Genomic DNA, 8,983 nt, shown 5'->3' with positions numbered 1-8,983 from the left:
ACACAAAGAACAATTTTAAAACAGCCTGAGGCAAAAGACAAATTGCCTTTAAGCAGTACAGAGACAGGCCGCGACCTGGGGACCTTTGCTCCAGTGCTTGCACCTGGACAAACATCTCCTCCAGAACAGAATACATAAAGTACTGAAATTAACTGCAAGCATGTGCAGCTGGGGCAAATCAAGAGCAACAACATACAAAAAGACCAAAACCCAACTGCTACTTCTGAGGTGTCAGTAGCAAAAACAGGGTATGACCTAGGACCCCTGCAAACAGCACCATCAAGGGAGTGGGCAGACCATCTAAGTCACCCACTGGCCTGAGCCATGTGTCTGCCTCTACCCTCAGCCCATTTAAGGGACTAGGTCACCCCACCATCTCACAGAGCGAGCAAGGGCCCCTGTTACTTGTTTCACTTCCTCCAGCTGCAGCGAGTCCCAGTAAAGCCTTGCCTGAATTTCTTATCTGACCTCACATCAATTTGTATTGATTAAATAAAGAGTTTAAGAACCCAGGCTGGTAAGGGTACCACCTGTAGACACGGGGCAACTGTGTTTCAGGACTTGTTTGACCTCGCCTGTTACTCTTAACAGGGTGAGGGTCTTGCAGAGTTAAGTGGATACAGCCAATCACAGCCAGCACACTCTGTATCTCGAGCTCCAAAGATCTGGGCCTCAGAAATCTCTGCCCAAACAACCTCAGGTCGCTTCTGGGTCTCAGGGCCCTCTTTCCACAGAAGCGCAGGCACCAGGCCAGAGGAGTGAGCATTGAGCTCGACGGTGTGTGCTGAATTATGCAACCATGTACAGACTCCCTCACTTCATGAAAGACCCAAGGGCCTCCATCTGTACTTTTTATTCGGGAAATAAAGTAAATACGAGCCTGCCTTCCAAGGAGCCAACATTAGACTGAAACTGATTTCCCAACAGAAGTGATGGAAGCCTACAGATTGTGGGTTAATATTCTGGAAAGCATTAAAGAAAATAAGTGAAACGCGCTCTATAATCAAAATGTACCTCAAAGGGAAAGAAAACATACCTCATAAAGCCCTGGCGAGGAGAGGCGAGAGGAGGCCCAGCCCCGCACGCTGGACGCCTGGTTCCACACCACGCTTTACTGTGTTGTTTGGCACCAACAGACGGATTCGGCTCCTCCAGATCAGGTATCCAGTGGCAAGAAGCGAGAGGACTGTGAAGAAGACTCGAAGCTTAGAGGAGCCTGCCCCAGGGCCAAGGAAAGCACATCTCTCCTCGTGGCCCCGACGCAGCACTCACCCGTGCCTTGGCCCCTGGCCTCCATCCAACCACGCAGGCCGGCTCCGCCCACCTGGCTGCACCATAGCAACCGTGATGAAACGTAAAGCTGGTTTCTCCAAGCTGGCTCCTTCGGCCATGGCGCTAGCATAATGGAGGACAAGCTGATGGAAGTCGTCGAGACCTGGGAGAGTGAGGAGCAGAAGCGGTGCATGGCATCCTGAGAATCATCAAACCCCGCAACCAAGTGCTTATCCGGTCCATCCCCATCCTGCACCATGGCGGCTCCTGGGAGGTCACTGAGGGCTACTGGGTCCAGCAGAGCTTAGCATTGCACGCCCTGCAAAGTAATTATTGGTTAGTGAGAAGATGTGAGTGTAGATGAAGTAAAAGCTTTGGTTTGTCTAATGGCGTAAAAATGTGCTGTGTTGATGTGCCACTTGGCGGTGCTAAAGCTGATGTTAAGATCAATCCCAGGAATCATACTGATAATAAAGTGGAAAAGATCACAAGGAGGTTCACCATGGAGCTGGCAAAACAGAGCTTTATTGGTCCTGGCATTGATGTGCCTTCCCCAGTCAGGGTCACAGGTGAGCGAGAAAATGTCCTGGATTGCTGACACCTGTGCCAGCACCCTTGGGCCCTGAGATATTAATGCACATGCCTGCTATTACTGGTAAATCCATCTGTCAGAGTGGCATTTGCAGAGGTATCTCTGCCACTGGTCATGGTGTTTGCCATGGGGTTGAAAATTTCCTCAATGAAGTTTCTTACATGAGCATTTTACGAATGACACCAGGGTTTGGAGATAAAGCATTTTTTCAGGGATTTGGCAATGTGGGCCTATACTCTATAGTATATTTACATCTTGTTGGTGCTAAATGTGTTGATGGTGGTGAAGTCGATGGGAGCATATGAAATTCAGATGGCATGACCCAAAGGAACTAGAAGACTTCAAATTGCAACATGAATCAATTCTGGACTTCCCCAAGGCAAAACCCTTGGAAGGAAGCATCTTGGAAGCAGACTGTGACATACCAGTCCCTGCAGCCAGTGAGAAGCAGTTTAGCAAATCCAGTGCACTGAAAGCAACGAACATTGCTGAAGCTGCCAGTGGCTCAACAACTCCAGAGCCTTAGGATTTTCTGGGGAAGAACAGTATGGTTATTTCTGATCTCTCCTTGAATGCTAAGGGCTTCCCTGGTGACTCAGTAAAGAATCTGCCCACAATGCGGGAGACCAGGGTTCGATCCCTGGGTCGGGAAGATCCCCTAGAGAAGGGAATGGCAACCCACTCCAGTATTCTTGCCTGGAGAATCCCATGGACAGAGAAGCCTGGCAGGCTACAGTTCATGGGGTCGCAAGAGTTGGACACAACTGAGCGACTAACACACATGCACACACTTGAATGCGAAGGGAGTGGCTGAGAAGTATAATCATGTCAGCTGTGGCCATTTGACCTTCAAATATGACAGATTCTAACCACCACTTGCTCACGTTTTTTCAAGAGAATTTAGAAAGAAAATTTGGAAGGTGTGGTGGAAATATTCCTATTGTACCCACAGCAGATTCTAAAACAGAGTACCAGGTACATCCAAGAAAGATATTGTGTAGTTTGGTTTAGCTTACACTATGGAATTTTCTGCCAGGCAAATCATGCTCACAGTCACAAAGTATAACCTAGGATTGGCTGCCTATGTCTGTGCCATTGAGAAAGTCTTTGGGGTATACAATGAAGCTGGTTAACTTCTTCACTACCCTATTTATCCATAACTTCTGTAAAACTATCGTAAGTTCTATAACCACAGATATCTTTTTCTGTTACAGACATTGTTCTCAACAAGTCAACCCAAATCAGCCCTTTAAGAAAGAAATTAAGGTTTAGAATATCATAGACAGGTTGAAGAGTGTGAAAGTATTACAGAAATTAACTGTGCCAGGGGGCTGTTTGGGATATTATACCTTTAAATAAAAAGACTCTTCTGATCTAGTCATGCTCCCTTGCTCCATAGCTTGTTCTCAATATGTTAGTTACCTGTTGTTTGACCTCAGTAATCAGTTGCTTGCGATATTTTGGTCTGGCCAAGTCTGAGATGGAACTATAACTTCGCATTTAGGAAGTGGGTGTGTGGCATTTTCGGAAAGTGGTATGGTCCTTAAGTGAGTTTTATTACTTCACATCAGCCAAATAACTCAATTTCACAGGTTGCAAGCAAAAATAACGGTTGTTTCTCTTTATGCAATCTATTATTTTAGAATGAAATAAGGACACGATGCTATAATAAAATTGCCTTTAATCACTTAAGCCTATACTGGAAGCAATGAATGCTTATAAACATGAATTTAGAAAGCTAGCATTTTTATGGTATCAGCAGTATCATTTGTAGCTCATCAGTTCTATATTGTTATCTTGCAAACATAAAAAGCTAGATGGATAATTGCTACAGTTTTGAATATAACAACTATCCATCTATAGAGGATAGATGGTGGAAGCTGTTTTTGTTATGGCTCTTTGAATTTGCTAAATGCAAATATGACATGCAGTCCAAATAATGCAGTAATCTCCTTATGATGTTAATTAGTTTTTCATTTCTCTAATTATCTATTGAATTCAAGTAGAGTATAATAATTCAAGTAGAGTAACCCAGAAAATTACTACTTAGTCTCCTTGTCTGGAGTCTGCCTGATAGCTCTAAGCATTGCCAATTTCCTCAACCCTGCCTGATTTTGTATCCCTTTTCTTTTAGAGGCCTCACATGTACACACAAGCTTAATTAACACAGTGGAGCTTAAAACACTGAGTTGAGTGTTTTGTTTGGGATTTTTTGGTTAAGGCCTTTTGAACAGCAGAATATCAGTGAAATACTGTACTAAAATTATTTATGTAATGAGTGAGTCATTTTTTAAAAACAGTCATTCTCTTTCAGAAATTTCTAATTACTTTGTAACTTTATGACTTAAACTGGTAATAAAAATAACTATTTAAAATTTACCTTTTCAAAACAAAACAAAAAAAATGAAAGGGAAATATTTTCAGACAAGAAATAGCTAAAGACATTTGGCACCAGTATACTTTCCCAACAGAAATAACTGAAAGTTTTTCTTTATACAGAAGGAATAAGTCCCTAAATGGAAACATTTTGACATAGAGGAATAAATTTAGAGCAGCTAAAAGTTTGAACATGTAGGTAAATTTAAACGGCTATTGATCTCATAATAACAGTAATGTCTTGAGGCATTATACACACATGTACATATGTGTACATACATACACACATAATCAAAATACATGATAATAACTTTACAAAAGGCTGGAGAGGGGTGAAAGTTTAAAACTATGCTGAGATCTTTATATTGTCCCCAAAATACTATAAAGTACTCATTTACTGGATGCATATGCCAATATGGGGCTTCCTAGGTGGCTCAGTAGTAAAGAAAACGCCTGCCAAGCAGGAGACACAGGTTTTATCCTTGGGTCAGAAATATTCCTTGGAGGAGGAAATGGAAACCCACTCCAATATTCTTGCCTGGGAAATCCCTTGGACAGAGGAGCCTGGTGGGCTACAGCCAATGGGGTCACAAAGTGTCGGACATGATTTAGTGAAACAACATCAACATATGCTAATATCCAGGGTAACAACTAAAACAAGGGTAAAATTTTGTTTCTTAACAGAAAGAAAAGATTTTTCTTTTTTCTTTTCAAGATTTAAGAAGAAAAAAAGGTTAATCCAAAAGAAAGTAGTAGAGAAAAAGGATATGAAACAGGTATGACAGTAGTAAGATGGGAAGTTAAATCCAACACATCACTAAGTATATTAAATGTGATGGACTAAATACTGACTAAAAGAGATTATCAACCAAATTCTGCTTTAAAGAGTTACTTCTTAAATATCAGATACAGAAAGTTTGACAACAAAAGCACAAAAAAATGCTACATCTTCTAAATTTAAAAAAAAAAGCTTGTAAGGCAACAATAGGGGCTACCCCTGTGGTTCAGCTGGTAAAGAACGTACCTGCCAAGGCAGGAGATGCAAGAGACACAGTTTCATCCCCTAGGTCAGGAAGATTCCCTGGAGAAGGGAATTGCAACCCACTCCAGTATACTTGCCTGGAAAATTCCACAAACAAAGGAGCCCTTGGGGTTGAAGAGTTGGACATGACTGAGCACACACACACCGCCACCACCAAGGCAGCAATAAGAACTCGGTCAAAGGCTCTCCTATGTCTTTCTCCAGGGAGGGATGTTGGAGGGGTAAATCTAAGATTATTGAAGTGGGGTGGCACTTAACAATCAATTCTAGTTTGTACACATGAGGCAATATCAATAATCTACCCAGAGGTGCTTTTGGAAAATATGCAGTCTAATTCAAAAGAATAGCTGTTGTTCAGTTGGTAAGGCATGTCCTACTCTTTGCAACCCCATGAACTGCAGCATGCCAGGCTTCCCTGTCCTTCACTATTTCCCCAAGTTTGCTCAAATTCATGTCACTTGAGTTGGTGATACCATCCAACCATTTCATCTCCTGTCACCCCCCTTCTCCTCCTACCCTCAATCTTTTCCAGAATCAGGGTCTCTTCCAAAGAGTCACCTCTTCACATCAGGTGGCCAAAGTATTGGATCTTCAGTTTCAGCATCAGTCTTTCCAATGAATATTTTGTGTTGATTTCCTTTAGGATTGGCTGGTTTGATCTCTTTGCTGTCCAAGGGACTCTCAAGGGTCTTCTTCAGCACCAATTCGAAAGCATCAATTCTTTGGTGCTCGGCAAACAACAGAGATAGTAGCATTTGAGAAGCAATATTATCTTTAGCGCAAACATACAGGTATGGGCCTGGGCCTGGGATCACTGGAGCTGCTAAAAATAAAATTAAATCCTTTTAAAAGCCCAGTGTCCAGAAATTTCTTTTAAAAGGCTCCACATTTACCACTCTCATTTTCAGGTCAGACACACAATGACTTAATTGAGTTAGGAAGCCTTTTATGATCCTATCATATCTTTAATTAAAATGTCTGAATTTCATATTCCAATTGTTAAATTAAGTCACTGCTTTATGGATTTTAAAGGGTCCTTAAAATACCTGTTTCCAGGACCTTGATAGTATTTCAGCAGCTGTTTCAGTTAAAGAGTAAGCAAAGTACTAAGGAGAAATAAGTGTCTATTTTTACTGAAATCTTTTTTGAATCTTCCATAAACATTGGGAGTGGCCCTATGTCAACCACCTTTTAGCATTATGTCACTCTTTATTCTTGGGAGATTCTCTCCTAGGCCAATTTTGAGTAGTTTTTCTTCTGTTAACATCCAGGATATTGCATTAGTAACTTCCACAGCAGAGACTTTGGTGAGTGACAGGAGACTATGTTTTTGTAACAGGCATGTTGCATGGCTTGGACACTTCCATTCCTATCCATAGCATGTATCCAACTGGCTGCCTTCAGAAAGTAGACCAATGCATCACCTTAGTATGCCCCTACTCTGAGCCAGTAATTGGGTTATTTTGCTGAGTATCTATGTGATCTACTCTAATTTTCTTTCTAAAAAGTCTTCCACAGCTGTTCTTTACATACAGCATTCTTTAATTGTTCATCCATCAGACATTTATTAGCTAGACCATTGGGCCATTGGCTATGGCCTAAGTCTGTGATAACCTGACTTTTTATGTACCATTTTACCAATTAGGACTTTGGTCTAGAGCAGAATTATTTTTGTACTGCTAGTGAACTGCTTTCAGTTCAGTATATTGTGCAGAATACTTTTGCCTTTTCAACTAGGGATTTACTGTCCACTGGGCACATAGCTGGAGAAGGAAATGGCAACCCACTCTAGTATTCTTGCCTGGAAAATCCCATGGACAGAGGAGCCTGGCGGGCTACAGTCCTTGGGGTTGCAAAGAGTCAGACAGAATAGCCACTGAGCAGGCATGCATGGCCACATAGCAGCAGGATGCTACAAGAAATGTTATTTTTCAATACAGGAGCTCCCACTGGTGGAGCAAGCAGACTATTACACTTCCATGAGAAGGGGGTCATAAAAGTCAGATCATTCAGATCCCTACCAACAGAGAAGCTGCTGCTAAGTCACTTCAGTCATGTCCGACTCTGTGCGACCCCATAGACGTCAGCCCACCAGGCTCCCCCATCCCTGGGACTCTCCAGGCAAGAACACTGGAGTGGGTTGCCTACTCATGAATATTAAACCATGTACAAGCCACTGTGTCCTTGTCTTTTGAAGTAAAATGCTGATTCAAGAATTAATGATTGGGAAATGTGAAGATACAGAAACAAAGAATAGTTGTTGGACTAGGGAACGGATAACAATTTAGACTGTAATTCTGCCACATAACAGTATTACCAGACTCCCAGTTCCCTGAAAGATAGAAAGGCCTGACACACATTCCTAAGTTGTTTTACAGAAAGCAGACTCCCCTACAGATGAAAACTGCTGACCACAAGAACATACACCCTAGACTGGTTGAAACCAGAAGGATGATGATGCTTGAAACTTCACCTTGATGCCAACCAATCCCAGAACTGTACACGAGCTGATCACGCCCTGTTCCCTGGACATTAGAAAACTATTCACTACCTCCTCAGATGGTCTTCAGGGAATTAGCCCACTGCAGCCCCTTTTCCCTGGCAAAGCAATACAAGCTACTCTTTTCTACTTCACCCAGAACTCTGTCTCTGTTTCTATTTGCCACCGGTGACAAGAGGCTGAGTTTCAGCAACAAATAAGGTACACTCACTCCATCTCAGCAAATTCCTAAGTATAGCATTTACATTTTTCCAAGGAATTTTGTTGTACAGTGCTCTCTTTATATGAATGTCTTTCTTAAATCACTCATATCTTGGTAATTGGTTGTCCTTCAGCCAAATGGGTTGTTTCCACCAGAGCTTAAAAGCATGCTAGGAGCTGTGTGTGAAGTGGGTTGTACTTCAGTTCAGTCAGTTCAGTTGCTCAGTCGTGTCCGACTCTTTGCAACCCCATGAATCACAGCACGCCAGGTCTCCCTGTCCATCACCAACTCCCAGAGTTTACTCAAACTCATGTCCATCGAGTCGGTGATGCCATCAAGCCATCTCATCCTCTGTCATGCCCTTCTCCTCCTGCCCCCAATCCCTTCCAGCATCAGGGTCTTTTCCAATGAGTCAACTCTTCACATGAGGTGGCCAAAGTATTGGAGTTTCAACTTTAGCATCAGTCCTTCCAATGAACACCCAGGACTGATCTCCTTTAGGACGGACTGGTTGGATCTCCTTGCAGTCCAAGGGACTCTCAAGAGTCTTCTCCAACACCACAGTTCAAAAGCATCAATTCTTCGGTGCTCAGCTTTCTTCACAGTCCAACTCTCACATCTATACATGACCACTGGAAAAACCATAGCCTTGACTAGATGGACCTTTGTTGGCAAAGTAATGTCTCTGTTTTTTAAAATGCTATCTAGGTTGGTCATAACTTTCCTAGTCACAGCATAGTTTTCAAATTCAAAACACCACGAACTGCCATTGGATGGCAGAATTAGACTTTTGCTAATAACTTCAGTCTACCTGAATGGTAATAGTAGGCATGTGTAAAATCATTGGTCCATTAGTATTATATAGTCACAGAGGTGCAGCTTGTATTATTACCCTTTGAATATCCTCAAAGATATCCTTTGTTCCAGTTTATTCATATTTAGTCTTTTTCCCTAGTTAACTCTATGAGAGATGACAGGATACCCAAATGTGGTATGTGT

General features: G+C 42.3%; 1 pseudogene; it reads left to right on the top strand.

Moving 5' to 3' along the window:
- Positions 1-1,008: 1,008 nt before the first annotated feature.
- On the top strand, positions 1,009-2,997 carry LOC133043089 (glutamate dehydrogenase 1, mitochondrial-like; annotated as a pseudogene).
- Positions 2,998-8,983: the final 5,986 nt, after the last annotated feature.

Source organism: Dama dama, chromosome 3 (assembly GCF_033118175.1).
Source record: "Dama dama isolate Ldn47 chromosome 3, ASM3311817v1, whole genome shotgun sequence".
Lineage (NCBI taxonomy): Eukaryota > Metazoa > Chordata > Mammalia > Artiodactyla > Cervidae > Dama > Dama dama.
The sequence above is the reverse complement of the archived record's forward strand: the minus strand, read 5'-3'. Positions and strand labels throughout refer to the sequence as shown.